Source organism: Pygoscelis adeliae, unplaced genomic scaffold (assembly GCF_000699105.1).
Source record: "Pygoscelis adeliae isolate BGI_AS28 unplaced genomic scaffold, ASM69910v1 Scaffold197, whole genome shotgun sequence".
In the NCBI taxonomy this organism is placed as follows: Eukaryota; Metazoa; Chordata; class Aves; order Sphenisciformes; family Spheniscidae; genus Pygoscelis; species Pygoscelis adeliae.
The window spans coordinates 871,839-872,316 of NW_008825105.1; positions in this window are offsets into that span (position 1 = coordinate 871,839).

Genomic DNA, 478 nt, shown 5'->3' on the forward strand with positions numbered 1-478 from the left:
AGGGCGGGGTGCCATGGCAGGGTGCCTGGCTGGGGGAAAGCGGCAGCTGACGGCAGCAAAGTTTCGGGGGAGCAGCAGGGAGGGAAGGAGGAGGAAAACCTTCCTGCAGACCCCCGTCAGGGCTGGCCCCGCGTCCCCGGGCGCTTCCCAAACGCGCAGGGACTGAGCCGATGGCTGCAGTGGGATTGCCGAGTCAGGAAATCTGCTGGAGCTGTTTACAGCTCTCAGCGACTGGAGCTTTCAGGGCTGTAATGCAACCTCCCCCCCTCCCCGTCCCTGTGGCGGGATATTCACACGCCTCCAGCCCCATACGCTGCCTGGGCCCTGACGCAGGGGGTCCGGACGGGCCGTCGTCATCTGCTGTGTCACATACCAGGACATAAAGCCCGGGAAAGGCAGGGGGAGGCACGCATAAAGCAAAACCCCGGGTGGGACCGACGCATGGGAAAAATAGTCACCAAGCAAGGAGCTGGGCAGC